General features: G+C 35.7%; 1 protein-coding gene across 1 annotated transcript in view; it reads right to left on the bottom strand.

Moving 5' to 3' along the window:
* LOC128243248 (uncharacterized) overlaps window positions 1–11,150 on the bottom strand; it is a 62,052-nt gene extending 50,902 nt beyond the window's left edge. The window contains exon 1 of the mRNA XM_052960881.1: window positions 11,132–11,150. The gene's annotated coding sequence lies outside the window, so the exon portion shown is untranslated. The remainder of the gene's footprint in view (window positions 1–11,131) is intronic.
* Window positions 11,151–21,376: the final 10,226 nt, after the last annotated feature.

The raw sequence follows: 21,376 nt of genomic DNA, 5'->3' as shown, positions 1-21,376 counted from the left end.
CAAAATACCCAACCACAACACTGTTCTGAAATGGTCTTAAAAACGTTTGTTTAGGTTAACATCTCCAAAATTATAAGGCAGGTAAGGTAGAGATTATATTCAAGAAAATGCTCTATCTTGTGATTGTTGTCATTTCTCGCAAACATCACTATTTCTAGCCAATGTCACTTATATAAAACTGTTGATACGGAGCTATATAATGTCAAAAGTTAATGAGAGTTAATGTTTAAAAGAAATACTAATGTTGGCCCAGTTATCTAAAAGCTAACTTGTCTTAGTGTTGTGTTGTTTTTTTCTTTTACAGAAAGATTCCATGAAAAACAAATGTTTATTTTGACATTTTGTCTATTTTTGAGAACTTCACCAAAATAATCATCACATATAAATCAATATACATGTATGAAGTTCAACTTTCAAAGTATCCTATGTGCTTTTGATATACCCTATTTTCAAAGGGTTTTGGTCAAGTTCCATCCACTTTAATATAAAATCAAACGTTTTTTAAATACATAAAATGCGTTAGCATTTCGCAGGTAACACGACTTATAAAGCTGAAGAGAACAAATATACACACAAATTTACATGATTGCGAGTACATATTTTGCTTCTAGTACCCAAGTATTTCTTAAGAAGTGACCATATTTTTTACCGTATGTGACAAACTTGATCTCCCTTAACATTTCATCAAGGGGAACATTTTCACTAAGTTTGAACACATGTAATCTTACAAAGCAATACCAAGGTTTGATTCTATAAAGTTTTAAAAATAAAATCAAGTGACTTCCATTCAGTCCGCATGTGACCTAGTTTCAAACAAGACAACAATGAGACCATTGTCATTACGTTTCATGAATATTGGAGCACATAGTAAACCACTAGAAATGTCTCTTATCAAACCTAGATTCTTGCTCGCTGTACAATTCCTTTCTTGGTTAAGGAGATAACTGTTCAAGGTGGCTAGAGATTTGTCGAGGGTAGTGCTTCTCCATAACAGCCTTTCTACCCATACCGAAAAATTGTTGGTCAAGTGACACATGGAGATCAGTTTCTTCAGCGACTCTTTGTATGGATAGGTCTTTTTTCTTTCACTGCGTTTACTTGGGAATATTGCCATCCTCTTCTATTGTTCCATGCACGGTTTAGTCTGCAAACAAAACAAGAAATGTTTCATTTACAGAATAAGATTTGACCAGATCACACACACACGCACAATTATCTAGAAGTAAGATAGTTATCGAAATAAATATTTCCACTTTCACAAAAAAAGTTTGCCAAAGAACCAGACTTAAAGCTGCACTCTCACAGATATACAAATTTTACATTTTTTATTTTTTTGTCTTGCAAAGAGCACATTTTTGCGAGAATATCTGGTAACCAATAATATAAGATTGCTGACAAAAAAATCAGATGGCAGTTTTTCATATTTCCGTTCGAAAAATAATGTTTAATGCATAAACATCACTTTCTTTAACATAAATATAAAAATCTGCTCGTTCCAAGACAAAACAAATAAAAGTTGTCAAAACGTTCAATCTGTGGGAGTGCAGCTTTAAAGCCTGAAAATGCGATCAGATCATTTCAATTTCATGAATTATGATGCAGTTATTTTATGAAATGCTTATTCTTGTTTCCTGTATAAATAGCCTGAATTCCCTGATTTTTAATATAATAATATATAAAAGGGTATAACTTCAAACTTCTACTAATATAAGATGTGAAAAGAGTCAAAGCTTGCTGTACATTAAATTTATTTACCTGTAGACTAGATAGTATGCGTCTTTGATGGAAGGTGGTTGTCAAGGACAATCACTCGGAGGGCTTTAAGGGTACTTAAGTTTTTTTTCTTGTTAAGCCATGGTGAATTCCTCTCTTCTTGGCTCAATGGCCCATGACTTTACTCATAATATTGAATCGGGGGAGGCCACTCATGCTCATCCGTCAAATGGTGGAGAAGAACAGCTGAGATGCCCTTAAAATAAATAGCATTTCATTTTATTTTCATTTATCTACTTATATCATCAATAAATGTTATATGTTAATTATCAATATTATAAATACTTAATCAATATACAAACATATACTTCCAAGCTCAAATCACTGCATTTTCATGACACAAATATCAGGCCTTATTTGATAAAAAGGATATCAACCTCTTTTCTACCTTTTCATGATTTTTAAAGCTGCATTCTCACCTATGGACTGTGTAAACATATTTTATTTCAATTTTTGTTTTGGAATTCATTAGCCACTTTTTAAGCTTATATCATGAAACCAGTGATATAAGATATGCTGACAAAAGAGGTGAGTGCAGTTATTCATACTTACTTTCAAAAAGTATGATGTTTTTTGCCTAAAAGCCTTTCTAACACTTATGAATAGAAAATGAGATTTTGGAGTTGATAAAACGCTGCCTTTGATTTTCTATATTTGAAAAGTTCGAATGATATTTTTTATATTTGCAAAAAAAACTGTACTTACAGTACACTTGGCATGTTCAAGCCAGGTTAAAATCTGTGACATCACCAGCCTCCTGACATCGGAGTCTTGAAGCGTGATGTCAAAAGATACTGAAACCCAGAATATTGTAAATTTTTATTAACTAGTATTATATTATGTTCATATAGAAATTTCAGCAAATCATTTATCTTATAATAAATAAACCCTTGGTACATGTATTGTGTAGAGTTCATATACAAAACAGAAATATAAAAAGAAAAGAAATATAATTTTTTGAATTTTTTTTTGCATAAAAGATGGATGGACTACCTTTAACATGTTAACTAGTATCACATATGTACCAATTTCTATTTAAAGCCAGGTTCTTATATTATTGATATACAAATGATAATAAAATATTTTTTTCAAATGCCAATACAATCATGAGCAGGATCAAAACAATCATTGAAATTAGATGAAGAAGCCCTGATTCGTATACTTTAGCTTTGGATCAAATTTCAAACAAGCCCTGCTATAAAAAAATCAAAATTTGGGTAGGACCCGAGGCTTTTTACCAGTGCAGGGCTTACTGGCTTGTGTTAATTTCGACCATTTGTCAAAAGGAATGGATTTTCTTAACAAAAGAATGCTTTATCACAGCTTATTGAAGAGCTGTATTTACACATTTGGGGGTTGGGCTCAGGTCCTTCAGTTAGTCAAAAAAGACATCAAATGCAATTTTTTGGTAATAAAAATATTTCAAAACAAATTACATATATTGAAATGCAAATAAATGTGCTGTATACAATTGTTCTTTTCAATTAAATTGCAGTTGCTATTGGATTTAGCTTGACTTTTTCATGTTTTTGACGATATCTCTAACTTGCATATGATGCCAACTATTTTGCCCTTTTAACATTTGACTTAGAAATTCTGGATTTTGCATGTAATCTTATTTTACAGTGATCCAGGCATGTTTTGCCAAAGCCTGCCAAAGGCGGATCCAGTAATTGACACAAGATTGGAGTCACTCAGGGGTTGTAACCTTTCAACGTGTGTCCCCCCCCCCCCGAACTGAATAATTTTGGTCAGCAATGATGGCAAACGGCCAGGTTCACCCCCTAGGAAATGTACATAATATCTAGTCCGAAATGGTACATTTTGGGCAATTTATTTCTTTTTAATCCTATATAAAAATATGCCACCTGAATGACTTTCAACGAGTCTTTTGACCATTTTTATAACTTAAGCGTACAGGGAGAAGATAAGAAATGTCAAAACAATAAAAAAAGTATGCCTGATTGCTTATTAGTGTACCAGTACCATTGAAAGAGGCAGTAAACAAGGAAGTTATGGGGTTAGGTGTGGGGTGTGCCCCCCCATATTGATATTGCAAGTGCTGAAATCCTTAATGCTTATGTACCAGTCATTTGTAACCACAGCCCCGTAGGTCCGGGGAATAGCAGGGACTTTGACTTTCGTTTCAGCCTACCCCGGGTAAAATCCCGGCCCTGCCGGGACGACCAGTTGGTAAAATCCCCGCACCCTAGGTAAGGTCCATTCCCCACAAATTTTTGCGAACATAAAACCACCCCATTCACGCGGTACTGCGGGGCCACCTGGAAGGTAATACCACGCCCCATTTCCCCGGTATACCCCCGGACCTGGGGGGCGTGGCTACAACTGACTGGTGCATTATAGCAATGAAAAAAGTCGATCATGCTGCCTCTGACAGCTCTTGTTTGTTTTCGAAATTATTTTGGATTTTGAATAGGAACTTTCACTAACATTTTGGCGAATAAGTACATCCGTTCTCCATGGAAATGGGGTATGTGCACCCGCCCGAAAGTGTGTCGAAAGATAGCCCTACTGACTGTTAATAAATAAACTATCAATGTTTTTCAAAACAGGTAAAATGTTAAAGATAAAACACAAACCTATCGTGATGTTTCGTCTCCACGCCCTCCATTTTCCCACTCCATTTGAAGCTTTAATTGCTATCCTTTTCTTTTAATGAATGCCTAAATAAACCATTGACGTCAATATCTTTCCTACAGTTTCCATTTACCGTCGCTTTCTGATCGATTTTGGCAATCTCTGTCTGCCCTGTTTCTCTTTTCATTTTCATCTGTTCATCTTTGTTTTGATTTGCTGACTTCATAACTGTCACGTGCTTGTGCTCCGTTTATTTTCGTAGGCTTTCGAAACTGCTCGGAATAACTCCGAGTAGGTCATAGCGGATTTTTTGGTAACCACCAAAAAATAAATATGGTCTGAAAATCGTGTTAATATCAGGCCATCGGAGTGGAATCTAGAGACGAAATTTCGCACAACGCTAAAATAAGGATGCCTTTTCACGACAGTTGTGTTATTTTTGTGTTTTATAACCAAAATTCTCGCTGAACGTACAACTTTTAATACGTATTACTTTATACATGTGTACAGCAATAGTTCTATTGACATTGAAATTTTCCGATCGATTAATTTGATTTCAGTTGAAAACACTCGTGTCATACGCTATGCCAAAATATCAGGTAAAGGCTTGGCTCGAAGTTTCGAGTTCGAGCCAACGGGATTCAAATGTACTTTTAACGATATTGAATGATGATGTACTTTTAAATGTCTTACAAATGAGCGTACAACAACATATCTTGATCAAAATCAAGATCAAGATGGTTTTTAGACTGTCGGCTGCAAGCCGACAGTCTTTAGAGAGCGGTATTTCAGAAACGCGACTAGTCGCCTGACACGCCATATTGAACATGAATATATTAATACACACCACCTGCGTAGCAACAGAACTACTTACCTGAATGTGGGGCGTCAATTACCTGCTTATGTGTATTTAACGCGTTATTGCCTTTTTTATGACAAACATTGCGTGTTACTCTTAGTATAGTTGTACCGTTGCAATTTGGTGAGTTTTATTGAACAAAATAATGAAAAATAATGTAAGTATAGCATTTACATACGAAGTCATTTTACCCTTCATCCAATAGTAAGCTACACCACATGTTTGCACCCCGTGTGACGTCACACATATCCCGGCATCCAAGACTGACCCGGCAAACCCCGGCAAAGAACTTATTTTATGAATGAAAGCTATTAAGAAATAAATCATACGCGGTTAAAGAGTTCATGTCATGTAATATTTTGTGAAATAGCTTTTATGTTTCAAATGATTTTTTTCAGCAGCAATCGAACTATTGTATTTGTTTGAGTAAATTATTTGGATTATACCTATCACAGTGTGTCAACGTTATGCCTATTGTTATTTTGGACTATAGGGTGTAGTTTTTAAAGTCAAACACAATATGGCGGCGATTATGCGGAAATGAAATTGAATGTTACTTCGAACACGTTCTTCTACAAAATAACCAACCTGTATTTAGTGCTATATTGCTTTAACATCAATCGAAGCAAAAATGGCATCAATGTATGCGTCTAAAAATGTTAAATTTAGATGGAGACAATCCAGAAATGAGCTGCCAGGAAGTGATCGATTTCGGACACGAAGGTACATGTACATTAGTCTGAAATAATATACTTGTTATACGGGATTCTTCCAATCCCTAACGTCTAAACGGTTTTGTGCAAAAAGCGGGGGTGTTTGAAAAATATTGAAATTGTATTAAGTGAAGTATTTTATGGTTGAAATGGATAATAAAGTAAAGATTCATATTCATATTTTAACATGGAAGTGCAAAGCTATTTTGCAAAAAAAACCAAGCATTTAATGCATTAAAACACATTATTTACCTTTTCATTAAAAGGAAAGTTGACTGACACAGACAACAATTATGCCAAGTGGAACAACTTGACCCAATCGTAATAATTCGGCCACCTCCGACAAGCTTCGAGATAATACAATAGTAACAACTCGGCCTTGGCCGAACAATCTGAACACCTCAGCCAGTATCCAACAGGGATTGACTATCTCGAAGCTTACCGAAGATGGCGAGTTGTTACAATTGATGGCCGAAATGCTCGATTGTTGTAAAATTGTGAACTGCAGCCTTGCATGTGCCCTTCATGTATATATTGTTATGTTTTGACAGAATGAAATGAAGAAAAAAACATCAAACTCATAATTATTTGCTTGATATTACTTTTTGGTTACGGAATTTATATAAAATAACATTATCTGGTAATATTTCTTGTTTTTATGATATTTTATAGAAGCAATATGCTTTAACCCGGAATCCCGATCGGAATAACTACCCACTTTTCGTACAAAACAATTTGTACGTGAAGGATTTGCTGTATCAAAAATCGTAAAAAAAATCTGTCAACGTACAATTATTTGGACTAGAAGGTACATCTAGCTGATCTACATCTCTTAGTCTAAATATTTGTACGTTGACGGACTCTTTTTACGATTAAAAATAATGTATATATATATTTATATATATATATATATATATATGGCAAATCCTTCACTACAACATCTTCATGTTACTTTCAATTCAGAGTTGATAATTCACTAAAATTATTTCGCATTTTTAATTGTTGTTTAACCTGAAACGTCTCAACCATCAAAAAAGAACATATATGCTTCAATAGTCTAAAAAAAATAGACGTGTTATATGGGATTCTTCCAATCCCTTACGTCTAATCGGGTTTGTGCAAAACAGGGTGGGGGTTGAAAGATATTGAAATCGTAGTTAGAGAAGTATTATATGTTTGAAATAGATATTAAAGGTTTATATTCGTATTTTAGTTATTACCATGTAAGTGCAAAGATTTTTTTCACAAAACAAGCATTTAATGTATTTAAACACAACCATTTTACATCTATGTAAATCTATGCACCGCAGCCTTGCAGGTGATTTTCATGTATAACAGTTTATATCATTATGTTTTGACAGTATGAAATGAAGAAATGATGATATAATTCGTCAGCTTTTATTTTTTGTGTACATAACTCATATTTTAGATATATATAATTATCTGACCCAGAATCCCAATCGGAATAGCTACCCACTTTTTGTACAAAAAAATTGTATGTGAAGGATATGTCATTTCAAAATTTGTAAAAAGATCAGTTAAGTTACTATTATTTGGACTACTGCTTCAAGTGTTTGATTTATTGTCTCTATAATGTATAATGCACCTGTCAATTGTAGAGCCAAGCTGGGAGCTGCCTAAAAATCAGTTACCCAGTTAGCTCAGTTTGACAGATCTCCATGCAAGTGTTCACATGGTCGTGGGTTCAAGCACCATACCAGTAGCATCTTTTCTCAAAGGTTTACTTTAGAACCCACCATCCAGGAGTAAACAATTATGATTTTTTTATTAAATATTACAGGCCATGTTCTTTTGTAAGCTTTCAGATTGAGATTTGCATTTTTCTTAAACCGTTAGTAACGCTTTAAGCCATAAAACCTTTGTTTTCGACCTGAAATATGGAAGTCTGCAATCTAATATTTTGTCAGTAGTCTTATATCACTGGTTTGCAGATATTTTAGCAAAAAAATAGGTCATTCCAAGACAAAAAATACAAAAGTTGTAAAAACAGTAAATCTGTGAGAGTGCAGCTTTAAATGACTAAATGTTTTGATTTGGGTCAATTTTCACCTAAAATCTTATAGTTTTGTGGCATCTAAATGGTTTGTTTTTAACAACATTACATGTGCATATGTATATATTTGTTCTTAAATTTGTAATTTAGATTGGAAGATTCATTCTCTGGAAAGTAGAAAAGGGCATGTTACATACTGTTATCACTGCCATGACAGAAACCATATTGAGGAGCTGGTCCACCTGTAGGAAGAATTGCGCTATTGGTTGGAGCAGCACTATTACCCAGCCATACACCAGCACTTAGTTTGTCATAGGGAGCATTTCTGAGCAGTTATGGAGATCACTAACTATGCAGGTATGTCATAATCAAAATCTTGGTTTATATATTTTTTTTATAATTTAGCATCTGTTGAGAAGAAATTTATTTCTAGATTGAAGGCACACACTATAGATTGATGCCCAAAACTATATTTCTTATTTTAATGCATTATCATGTCTAACTCATTTGACTTAAATGATCAGAGCAAAAGAAATGCAAATGATTAATCTGCAGATATACAAATGTAAGCTTTTTTAACTGGGGAAATTGTTGCCACTTGTCTATTAATTAAAGAACACATTTTTAATAATAATGTTCAATCTGTACACAAATCATATGCCTACTTTGTTTTAACCATCAATGTCAAAGAGTCCAGCATGATAATGCATTAAATTGAAAAAAAAATGCATTAATTTATATGAACCCTTTAAAACAAAGACATTTTCTAAATCCAATAAAAAATAATTGAATATTGATGCATAGTTCAGTTAGAATATAATATAACTTTTTTTTGCAGTTGTTGCAGTGAAACTTGCACCAGTGTGTTTTCTGTGGAGATAAAGAGATAGTGTCCAGCAATGAAGACCCAACTCAAGATCTGACCTTGTAAGGCCAATATGAAATAACTGTGTGGGAAAATGGGAAAAACCTGCAGTCAGGAATGCACGGAAATCATCAAAAGAACAGTGTTAAATTAATCTTGAATAACTTGACATTTATTTTGTTTGACATATTTATTTATGGTGCAGTGAAAACATTCTTTTTTTCTCATGGTTATTTAAATTTAGAATTGATAGGAGGGAACATCACTATGTAGTTTCATGTTCATAGTCAGATCAAAACCCATGTACATGCCCAAATGAGCATTCGAAAATATCAAAATGGTACTTGTTGTATGTAGTGTAATTCCTAGACCTATTGTCAAACTTGACATGAAAGTTTGGTTTAACCAGTAGATGACCCCTTTTGATTTTAGGGGTAATATGGTCAAAGGTCACAGTGACCTTGAACAGGAAGGTGTCAAACCATACATCTGACTGATAAGTTGACAATGCCTGCACCTATGGCCCTCAAACTCAACATGGAGGCTAAGTCTGACTATTAGAAGATCCTATTGATTTAAGGGGTCATTGGGTTAAAAGTCAAGGTCACAGTGACCTTGAATGCTAAAAGGTTGTACTAATAATGACTGGACAAAGCCTGCACCCATGGCCCTTGAACAACTTGACTTTGGGGTTGGGCCTGACCAGTAGGTGAGCCCTATTGATTTGTCACAGACCATTGAACGCAAAAAGCTTGCCTGTGTGACAACTCGACAAAGTCTGTACCCATGGCCTTCAAACTTGAAATTTAGGTTTGGGGTGACCAGCAGATGACCTCTTTGGATTTGGAGGTCAAGGTCACATCTCCAATATTGGTCATTAAAATTATGTCATTTACTTATTCCCTGCTGCTAAGAGGATACATGTTTATCAGCAAATATCAGCCATCATCTGAATATGAGTGAAAACTGTACCAACTACCCTCATACTTTGAATAGCATAATCTTAAAACTGCCTCAAAGGCATCTTTTGTCAATGAAAAACCAGCTGTCATTTCGGTCCATGCATATTTCATTCAATTGTCCAGATATTCTTGACAACATGGCGCTAACTAATGCTGCAGGTTTGAAATTTAAGACATTAGTTTTTTTTCTTCAGCACCATGCAGATTTATTAACACTTTTATAATAAAAACAAACTAGAAAACAAATGTTAAAGATATTAGTTCATGGTATGATGCCACAGCACCATGCAGACTTGTTTTCACTTTTATATCAAAGAAAGTAACTCGAGCACAAATTTTGTAGATATGTGGACTCTGTTGATAGAAGTTCTGGGAGGCATTTTTAGGCTTGAAAGAGCATCATTTTAAAGTTATATTTTTATTATGTCCCTTGAATCTTGGGTATAGTTTGTATTGTATTTGCATTTTAAAGACATTGGCTTCAACAGACCCTAATGAAATGAAGGAATGTAATTGCTTACTGAAACTGTTATAAGCGACGTCATAAATTGAAGCAATTTTAACATAATGAATATGCATTTAACTAATTTAAAGCGGTTCAAAATTAGGAAATTTGAATTAAGAATCTTGTAGGCCATTGGATACATGATTAAGTAGGGCCAATATATTTGTGCTTATTATAATCACATTTATCCTTCTTCATCTACCTTAAAGAGTGTTCATCGTTTGTATGAAAACATTTGATCACGTTTCATTTGAAAGAACTTTGCGGTAGTGTTTGCTTGCTTCAGTTACGTCACCGACAGTCTTGCAGCGCTTTCAGCGCTTTGATTTTATCTGTAGTTGCGTGTTACAAATGGTATTGCAAGTTTTATTTCCAACGTCAAATACACTTTCTATGTACTAACGGATCAAACAATTGTTTGGAAACTAGGTATAAGTATAACGTAGAAGTACTGATGTAAATAAAACAACTCAATACGATCGTGCCTTATGTTCACTGGTATAATAGGCCGGTGTACTTACCAAAAGTATATAAAACGCATATAAGTAACAATTCCGAGATCGGTAGCCACATATGAATTTTTGCTTATGGTCGTATCATTTACATCCACATTTGAATACTATGCGGTAAAAACTTAGTTTATTTTTAATGAACCTGAAGACCTTTCGTACATTTATAATCGTGATTCGCAAGAAAGACCCGGGTCATTTATTCATATGTAAAACTCGAATTAAAAAACAAAAACCGCTACTTTCCTGATTAAACTCGAAATGTTTTACCAAGAAAATCATTATAAAAACAACAACAACAAAGTTATGAAAGAGGAAACTGTAAATACATACATAAGGGTTGATCCTTATTTTTTAGCGTGTATGCACTATGGACGCTCGGCCACAATTTTTCGAGGATCCTTCATACTTGTACATCTCTTCGAACTGTCAAACTGCATAAACACGTTGATTTTACGTTATCCTTTTTCACACGTTTCCATAAAATGTGAATTGAACAAAAAGCGGCTTCTACTATGTGCATACTTGAGTTATATAACCACAGATGAATCTATTAAAGTTAATACATTTTAATTTCCTGGAAAAAACAGTAAAAAAATGAATGAACCCTCCGTAACGGAAGCTCATTGATTAAAAATCATATGGTTCAAAAACATTCTTGCACAAATATAAACAAATGTTTTATTCCTCTTTGGATGTGCGGTTTAAGAAAAATGCATAAAACATTAATTTTTGAACTTGAATATAAAAATCAGCGATCTATGTTTTGTCACCAGTCTTATATAACTGGCATACATGCATTTTCGCAAAAAAATGGCTGATTCCTATACAAAAAATAAAACAGTTGTCAAAACGTTCAATCTGTGAGAGTGCAGCTTTAAGGCCTAATACAGATCAGGTAAGACATTTTACCAATCAGCTTTATGCCACGATTATCTTAAATAAGGCAACACCAAATTGATATTTCTTTCCTCGGATTTACCGCTCCTATTTTTTTTGAAAATGTAAAAAAAATATTTTTATTTTTTTTGTGCGCCCGCACCTCCATTTTGATCGCCAAGCAGATTTTTTTCAGGTAATAATTTATTAAAAGGCTAAAAATAATCAAGTATAATTTTTCTACGCTAGTTTTCATGTTTTTGTAAAGGGAAGTTACCGATGCGTAGTGTTTTTATACTGTATCTCGATCGGTTTAGCATGGGTTTCAATAAATTCAATCAAAATGGCGGCTTCCGGTATAAACAATGTGGCTCGAAGTTTGGAAATTAAATCTTATTTTTAACAATAAATATGTTTTGAGCATGCTTGAAGTCATTGTGGATCGTCTCATGCACTAAAGGATCATTATTTAAAGAAATCATTATGCAATAAAGCATGTGTACCTGAGACTGGTAGCGATTATATTGCGTAATTAGTGACTCGTTTTGAATGGAAATCGGAATGATCAACTTAGTTCTGTACTGTTTTATTCAAGTCATAATACAAGGGACCAAAATTTTACCTCGTTACGACGATGCTGAAGATGATACGGAACATGAGTCATTGTTTGGTCCAAATTGATGTATCAATCTCATTTTTGATCAAATTCTGACAAAACAACAGTTTTGAACAAGTATCTTTCACAAATAGCGATATAAACACTGGTCTGGATATACCTGAACATAAGTAAGCGTAAGTTTATCACCTTATATTTTGTTTTTATTTGCAGCATAATCCGGGATTGTAATGCACTTGTCAATTGTAACTACTGCCCCGCCCACCCCTCGCCCTTGTTCCAGGGGTATACCGGGGACAGCAGAGGCAATGGGCTGTGTTTTTACCTTACAGGTGGCCCCGCAGTGCCTAGTGAATGTGGTTTTGTCTTCATATTGAAAATAGTCGGGAATGGGCCTCACATAGGTATTCGGGGTTGCGGGGCCATTTGGCAGGGATTTTACCAGCACTGTCCTTGCAGGTCGGGTATTTTACCCGGGTTTTGAGAGACCGGAAGTCAAAGTCCCCGCTATTCCGGACTTAGGGGGGGGGGGGGAGTTGGCATATACAATTGGCTGGTGTATAAAAACATCTAAATAACCAAAAAAGTACTCTAAAAAATATCCTTCTTTTTGTTTTAATAAGCACATGTCATTGCATTTCCTGTGATAATAAAAACAAAATTTAGTCTATGTTAAATGGAGTCTGATGTTTGATGATGCCTGTGTAAGTGATCATTTTTTACAAATACAAAATCAATCCTAAGTTATGTCTAAATACAGTTGCATATGATGTTAAACTGAGTCAGCTAGATTTATATAAGTCGTTTCAAACTTTTTACTAAAAGCAGGGTTATTTATTATTATGAATGTTCGTCATATTAAAGTACGTTTTAATTATATAAGAAATTAGATTTATCCATATAATGTTTGTACTAAACACGGATGAATAAATAGTGTGTATTCCGACATTTTCCCAATGTCCAATAGAGGTTCAGTTCAAGATGGCATTAAAATGGGTTTAAGGGCAATTATTTTGAACAATCCTTCTTATTTATATTGAATATAAGGAAAAATATATTTTTCGCTCTTCGCTCGCTTCGGTTTTAATGAAAACTGACAAAAATTTTTTTTTATTTTTTTTTCGCTCGCTCGCTCCAAATTTTTTTGGCAAAAATCCGAGGAACTAAACATTAATTTGGTGTGGCCTAAAGCGTTTGTAAAGTCGATATTAAATATAAGACACCGTGTGTTACATCACTCCTATTATGTTGAACCTTAAAACACAAACTAACAAAAGGTCACAGCAGTTTTAGCATAATTATATAAACTTGTTATGTAACATCTTAGAAAATATTTCAGCATGTAAAATGTACAAATAAGTTAAATATTTACCTGTTCCTTCCATATTCAATATTTGCAATAGATAAACGGGTAACGTTATGACTCAGGGGTACCCATTACCATGACGATAGAAAGTATGTAACTGGGTTAAAAATAAAATCAGGGGAGGAAACTAGAGTGTATATCATTAAATAGCTATATTGATTAATCTGCCCTGTTATCATTTTATTATTTTCAACTATTGTTTTCACGTAATAGTATGTATCAGAGGTAACGTTTTTGTGGGATGTTAGGCGATTCATTTTTCTCAATGCGTTCGTTCTACCCTAAGAAACAAGGTCATACCGTCTGAAAGTTTACTTATGACTTGCACATTTTTCATCGCCAATAGAGTATATGACTTACAACGAAATATGTTCACGTATACATAAATAACATTATTTAATACAAACTAATACAATACAGAGCCACAACAATTAACAGTTGTGTGTACAATTTACGTCGCTTATAAAAGGCGATATAAAAGGTGGAGTCTGCCTTATTAACTACTGATCAGATTTTCTCCTTGCATACTATTAACAGGTTTTGTACTTTAAAGATCGTGGAATGGCCATTTGAAGAGATCCACAGAAAAGGGCCATTTATCTATTTATATAACTATTTCTATTCAACATGTATGGTACCTTGACAAGGAATTGTTATTTAATAATATTGGCCTCAATTTCTCAAAACTTAATAAGCTTACCAGAATTAAGTAGCTAATTTAAGTAGGCTGGGTTCTTACGTAATCTTAATTTAAATAAATCAAGATAATTTTATCGTGGTTCTATAATAATAATTCCTTTTTAATGTCCAAAGTGTATTTGAATATATCACAAATTATACCAAACTAATACAGTGAGCTTAGCTTAATCATGTTAGAAAATTAAGGTGTTTCAAGAAGTTTGGGCCTTTTCGCGTGCTTCTATCTGATCATACCGATGACGTCATAAATATATACATCTCTTCGTTAGCTAAATGAACATTACACGTACCCATATACTCTGAACGTATATCCTACATAAATTTAAAATCACATGCATTTTATGTGCTTATATTAGTATTTACATGGATCTGCTTTACTAAGTATAGTTTGTTTGTAGATAAGCCCTTTATTCAGTATGTATTTTTAAAAGTTATTTCCTGAAAACATTATGTACAATGCTCTTATCATGATATGTCGACTGTTTGAAATATTAAAAGGTATTTGAGAGACCAAAACTAATGTAAGTTATCTCAAGAAGTACTTGATGGACACCAACTAGTATGTAACCTAACGAAACACTTGAGAGACCACAACTTGTATGAACGTTACCTCAAAAAACACGTCAGAGACCACAATTGGTTACATAACCAGAAGAAACACTTGAGAGACCCCAACTAATATGTAAGTAACCTCAAGAAACACTTGAGAGACCCCAACTAATATGTAAGTAACCTCAAGAAACACCAGAGAGACCCCAACTAGTATGTAAGTTACCTCAAGAAACACTTGAGAGACCACAACTGGTATGTAAGTTCTCTCAAGAAAAACTTGAGAGACCACAACTGGTATGTAAGTTACCTCAAGAAAAACTTGAGAGACCACAACTGGTATGTAAGTTACCTCAAGAAACACTTGAGAGACCCCAACTAGTATGTAAGTAACCTCAAGAAACACTTGAGAGACCCCCAACTAGTATGTAAATAACCCCAAGAAACACTTGAGAGACCACAACTAGTATGTAAGTTACCTCAAGAAACACTTGAGAGACCACAACTAGTATGTAAGTAACCTCAAGAAACACTTGAGAGACCCCCAACTAGTATGTAAATAACATCAAGAAACACTTGAGAGACCCCAACTAGTATGTAATCAACCTCAAGTAGAACTTGGGAGATCGCAACTAGTATGTAAGTCACCTCAATAAACACTTCAGAGATCCCAACTAGGATGTAAGTAACCTGAAGAGGCACTTGAGAGACCATAACTTGTATGTACGTTACCTCAAGAAACACTTAAAAGATCCCCACTAGTATGTAAATAATCTCAGCAAACTCTTGAGAGACCAAACCTATCATGTTAGTAACACGCAAAGGCACTTAATAAACCCTTACTAGTATATAAGTTACCTCAAGAAACACTTTAGATATCATAACTGGTATGTAAGTAACCTCAAGAAACTCTAGAAAATCAAACTAGTATGTAAGTTACCTCCAGAAACACTTGAGGGACCACAACTAGTATGTAAGAAACCTCAAGAAACACTTCAGAGACCACAAGTCGTATGTAAGTAACCACAAAAAACACTTTACAAACAACAATTCGTATGTACGTAACATTGATAATAACTTGAGAGACCCCAACTTGTACGTTTGTTACCTCAATAACTTAAGAGACCCAATCTAAAATGTAAGTAACTTGAAGAAACACTTACGATCCACAATAGGTATGCAAGTAACGTTGAATGCCTACCGAAAAACTTCGATAACAAATATGAACTTTTTTCGTGCGTATGAATCTCTTTTATGAAAAACTGAATACAAGATATTTATCTCCCTTAACATATCAAGTTTTAATTTGTTTTTACGTGTTAGTTTACCCATATACAGTAAACATGTTCTTTGTAAATAAGAATACTTTAAACTATTCTGAGAATTACTTTTTTGGACTTTTAGCTTCTCGTGGTTTTAAGCAAAAAATATACGGTAACGGCCGAGTTAACAATGACAGTTCCGTCACGCTCTGTTGAAATTTTGGTGTCCGACAATCAAGCACTCGATTTGGTTTTTAAACCGTCAAATACTGATTCCATCACAATTTACGACTCTTTTCCGGCATATAGTAGTAACACTTTTGAAAGAAGGTAGTACTATTTGTATACGCGCATACATGTAGCATTAATAGGACTCTGCTGAGATTCTATCAATTTAGAGCTCGTATAAAATATATAACAAGTACTCGTTCATTGTGATAGTTAAATCGGCATTATGTAATACAATGTATGTTTTCGGCGATAGAGCTCCGAACTTGTAATTGTCAATTCCGAAATGGTTATGAGTTCGAATCCGTTGTTGCGGTTTGTTTGTTATGTTGGTTATGCTTTTTTCTGATTTTTATTCTTTGATACAAATCTATTATATATTTTTTAATGGAATAGTATCACATTCCACACAATACGCTTGAATAATTAACAAGTCGTCTGTTCTTTGTAGACCTAGTGTTGAGCGCTAATGCACGCCATGTTCAATACCTTCGTATACAGACATTGGGAAGAACCAATCATAAGCAATCTTATGACTCTGATACAATTAAACGGTGGATCTAAACAAAGAGAATTCTCACCAAGTCTATGTATTGCACATTCTGTGAAACGTTTAAACATCAAATTAACAAAAATGAAAACAACAGCAAAGGTCTAAAAGGAAAGTTTGAAATTCCTTATACGTTTGAACGGAACACTCTTAGAACAGCAATATGTATTATATGTCAAAATTGTCCTGACTATATAAATAGCAATTTTTATAATATATGTTCTAAAAAGGTTAATAAAACAATTCGTATCTGCCTAAGTGTACATTTGCCGTGTTCATTGAGTTATGTTATTCGTAACGATGAGCGCATTTTTATTATCAATGAATTTTTCTTCCACATGTTAATTAAAACAATTACAGTGTTCAACAAAAATCAGGTCGCCAAGTTTTAAACTATTTATAAGTATGAAATCATTTAATTAAACATTTCAATAAACAAGGATTGGAAAATGTCGGTACTTCACATAGATCTCGCCCACACATATAGCTCTGACACATAGAGCCCGTCGACATAAAGAGATCCCGACACATAGAGATCCGGAAGCATAGAGTTCCGACACTTTAAACTCCAGACGCAGAGAGCTTTCAACGTTCCAAACAGACACATTAAACGCAAAGAGTAACTTCATACGTCAGGACGCCGCACATTAGCTCTCTGTGTCAGAACGCAATACATTGTGCACCCCGCATCCGAGTTGATTCCGGTGTCAGGACGCAACACACAGAGCAAACCCCTTCCCGGTTACGAGAATAAATCTGTGTCAAAACGCAACACAATGAGCACACCCTCCCCGACTCTATTTAGCTCTCTGTGTAAGGAGGTATCACACTGAGCCCCTGTGTCAAAACGTATTACATTAATACCCCATGCCGGCCTCTGTAGGTATCTGTGTCAGGAGGATTCACATAGAGTAGTTCCAGCCCGCCTCTTAGTAGCACTCTGTGTCAGAACGCAACACATTTTGACCCTCTTCCCGACTTCGAAGCTTTTTGTGTCAGCACGCAACATATTAAGCAATCCCCCTTCAGCCTCCGAGGAGATTTTCCATGTCAAAACGAATCACATTTAGCACTCCACACCCCGACTGCGAGTAGGTTTCTGTCTTAAAATGCAACACATTGAGCACCCTCCACTCCCCGCCGCCGAGAAGCCTTCTGGGTCTGGAAGCAAACTATAGTGCACAGCCCCCCACCGTCTGATTAGATTTTAGTGTCAAAACGCAACGCATACTGCATCTCCCGCCTCTGAGTAGCTTCTTCTGTCAGGACGCATCAAATTAAGCAACACCACCTTCCCTGGAGTAGCTTTCTGTATTAGGACGAAAACATTGTGCCACCCTTTATGTTTTCCAGTAGCTTTCAGTTTCAGGACGAAACACATTGTATCTCCCTCCACACTTCCGATAAACTTTCTGTGTCAGGACGCATCGCATTGTGCACCTCCCCCTCCCCGCTTCCCATTAGCTTTCTCTTTCAGCAAGCTACACATTGTGCTTCAACCCGCTCCACTCATACGAGTAACCTTCTGTGTCAGGACACATGACATTGTGCCTCCCTGCTTCCGAGTAGCTTTTTGTTTGCGGACGCGACAGATTGTGCAACCCCCTTCCGATTTCCGAATAGCTTTCTGTGTCAGGACGCAACACATTGTGCACCGCCCCTCCCCCGTCCGAGTAGCTCTCTGTGTCAGAAAGCAATAAATAGGGCCATCCTATCCCGCCTCCGAGAAGCTTTCTTTGTCAGAACACAACACATTAGGCACCCTCCTCGGCGCGTCCGAGTAACGTTTCTGTGCCAGGACGTTTTTATTGTGCCCTACCTCATCCCCGTCTCCGTGAAGCTTTCTGTGTCAGGATTCATCACATTGTGTTATCCCTCATCCCCACCCCCGAGAAGCTTTCTGTGTCATGACTCATCACATTGTGCATCCCCCCTCCCCGCCCCCGAGTAGCATTATGCGTCAGGACGTAACACATTGTGTCCGCCTCCCCGCCTCCGTGTAGCTTTCTTTGTCAGAACGCAACACATTGTGCACCCCTCCATTCCCGTCTCCGATTAGCCCATCTCCGTGCTTCAGAGTAGATTTTTGTGTCAAAAACACAAAATATTTAGCAGACCACCCCCTTCCCGCTTCCGAGTAGCTTTCTGTGTCAGGACGCATAACATTGTTTCGACCTTCCCATCCTTCCGGCCTCCGAGTATATGTCTGTGTCAGATCGCAACACATTTAGCACGCAGCCACCTTCCCGCCTCCAAGTAGCTTTCTGTGTCAGAACGCAACACATTAAGCACCCAACCACTACCTGCCTCCGAGAAGTTTTTCCGTGTCAGAACGCATCACATTGTGACCTCATCCCCTCCTCCGAGTAATTTTCTGTGCCAGTACGCAGCACATTGAGCAGCATCCTCCCATACCCGCTTCCGAGTGTCAAAACATATCAAAATGAGTCCCCCCCCATTGAGTGAAATTGATTTTTTAATGTTTCACTGTTTGAAATGGTGAACATATTTAAATATATCTTACTCATAAATCTTTATTAACCACCGGAAAGCAGATAATACAAACTGTTAAAATGATTGCTATTCCCTATACGAAACATAAAGAATAGAAGGAAAATCTAAATAATGTCTGCAATTATCTAATAAAATAAAATAACAACTTTGACACTTTGAAATTGAAAATTGAAAGACTTGATTTCAAATCCAGACTAGAATACTGTAAATTAGTTCACTGTGTGCCCCCATGTCTATTTTTACGCCCGGGTCTATTTACACGCAGGTCTTGAAGTAAAAGTAGTCTTTGGTGTGCAACATAAACGCCAGTACCAGGTTGATTCCCTACTCTGTAGTTTGTAGTTCGTGTGTTGTGTCTAAATAATTAATAAAATAAATTAAAGGATGCATCCAGCCTTTTTATACGTAACTTTTTATATACCAGATGATGTCCGATTCACCTAAATCAATAAACATTATCATTGAAATGTTCAAAACTTTTATCTTATTGTCAATTCCGCATTATTTTAATATTTCAATGAATATTACCACACGGACACGACCAGTAGTTGAATATTCAAAAGTAAACACTGTTTATAGGCACAAGGCAAGAGCCCAAAGTTAATATATAATAAATAAGGCTTCATCTCGATTTTTTTAAACACAGATAACATTAAGCTCAATAGGAAAATTAATTCCCATATTATTTCTATTGTTATACTCTACTAAAACGTATGTTATAAATAACATGTATTAATTTGATCTAATCTAATTTAATAAACGAAACGAATGGGTATTATTTTTATATTAAAGCATGGTACAATTTTGACTGGGAATCACGTTTGTCACATACCAACCTTTTCAAAGTATATGTCTGCCATGGCACAGTGCACATTTAGCCTACTGCGGACTCTTGAAAGAATAAGAGGATTCAATCACGCATGTCACATACCAACCTATTATATACCCTGTTGCGGACTCTTAAAAAAGCAAGCGGATTCAACCGCGTATGTCACATACCAACCTATTATTTACCCTACTGCAGCCTCTTAAAGAAGCAAGCGGATTTAACCGCGTATGTCACATACCAACCTATTATTTACCCCACTGCAGACTCTTAAAGGAGCAAGCGGATTCAACCACGTATGTCACATACCAACCTGTTATTTACACTACTGCGGACTCTTAAAGGTGCAAGCAGATTCAACCACGTATGTCACGTGCCAACCTTTTATTTATCCTACTGCGGACCCTTTAAGAAGAAGCGGATTCAACCAAGTATGTCAGGTACCAACCCAATATATACCATACTTTGGACTCTTGAAAGAGCAAGCGGATACAACCAAGTATGCCACATACCAACCTATTATTTACCCTACCACAAACTCTTAAAGAAGCAAGCGGATTCAACCAAGTATGCCACATACCAACCTATTATTTACCCTACTGCAGACTCTTAAAGGACCAAGTGGATTCAACCAAGTATGTAACATACCAACCTATTATTTACCCTACTGAGGACTCTTAAAGGACAAAGCAGATTCAACCACGTAAATCAGGTACCAACCTATTATTTACCCTACTGAGGACTCTTGAAAGAGCAAGCGGATTCAACCACGTATGTCATGTACCAACCTATTATTTACCCTAATGAGGACTCTTAAAGAAGCAAGCGGATTCAACCAAGTATGTCAGGTACCAACCCAATATATACCATACTTTGGACTCTTGAAAGAGCAAGCGGATACAACCAAGTATGCCACATACCAACCTATTATTTACCCTACCACAAACTCTTAAAGAAGCAAGCGAATTCAACCAAGTATGCCACATACCAACCTATTATTTACCTTACTGCAGACTCTTAAAGGACCAAGTGGATTCAACCAAGTATGTAACATACCAACCTATTATTTACCCTACTGAGGACTCTTAG

Source organism: Mya arenaria, chromosome 8 (assembly GCF_026914265.1).
Source record: "Mya arenaria isolate MELC-2E11 chromosome 8, ASM2691426v1".
Taxonomy (NCBI): domain Eukaryota; kingdom Metazoa; phylum Mollusca; class Bivalvia; order Myida; family Myidae; genus Mya; species Mya arenaria.
The sequence above is the reverse complement of the archived record's forward strand: the minus strand, read 5'-3'. Positions and strand labels throughout refer to the sequence as shown.